Here is a 696-nt window from a genome sequence, read left to right as displayed (position 1 = left end):
TTTTTTTTTTTTTTTTAGAGGAAAAGAGAAAAAGGAAGAGAGAGGAACGACGAAAGAATTCACGAGATAATCCATCCGATCCGCTCGGCGAAAGAGGAGATCGTGTCGATGCGCGGTCGTGAGGAACGGACGGACGTCGTGCTCGATGAAAAAGAAAAAAAATGGCGGGTTCGAGAGCAGATATCCAACTGCGATGCAAATTTTTCGCAGAAGCATCGCGAATCCTGGTGCATCCGTGCGGAACGGCCGTTCGTTGTATCAGAAGTGGACGTGCCGGTTTGCGTCGCCTGGTCACGCTCGAAAATACGATATGCGTGACTTGGAAAACGGTGCGTTTGGAAGTTGATTCATGAATTGGTACGAATTCATAAAGTATTCACCACTCGATAGCTACGTACGGTACCACCACCGGCCGAACCGATCGATCCAAGCCGCGAAATCATTTCCAAAACGGAAATTACCCTGATACGTTGATCCTCCTCCTCCTCCTCCTCCTCTTCTTAACACGCGCCTCGCTCTCTTAGAACGTGCGAAGCTTCCAATCGACCGACGTTTTTAATCGATCGACCTCGAGACGTTTATATCGCCTCATTGAAATTTAGTACAACGATTATTTAAATAATGTCACCTTGATTGAAAATTAAATCCTTGCTTCGCTAAATTCCCGCCTGAAAAAGGACCCGTCACGTAAATCGA

This window comes from Apis dorsata, unplaced genomic scaffold (genome assembly GCF_000469605.1).
Source record: "Apis dorsata unplaced genomic scaffold, Apis dorsata 1.3 scaffold_68, whole genome shotgun sequence".
NCBI lineage: Eukaryota > Metazoa > Arthropoda > Insecta > Hymenoptera > Apidae > Apis > Apis dorsata.
Note: the sequence above shows the minus strand (reverse complement) of the source record.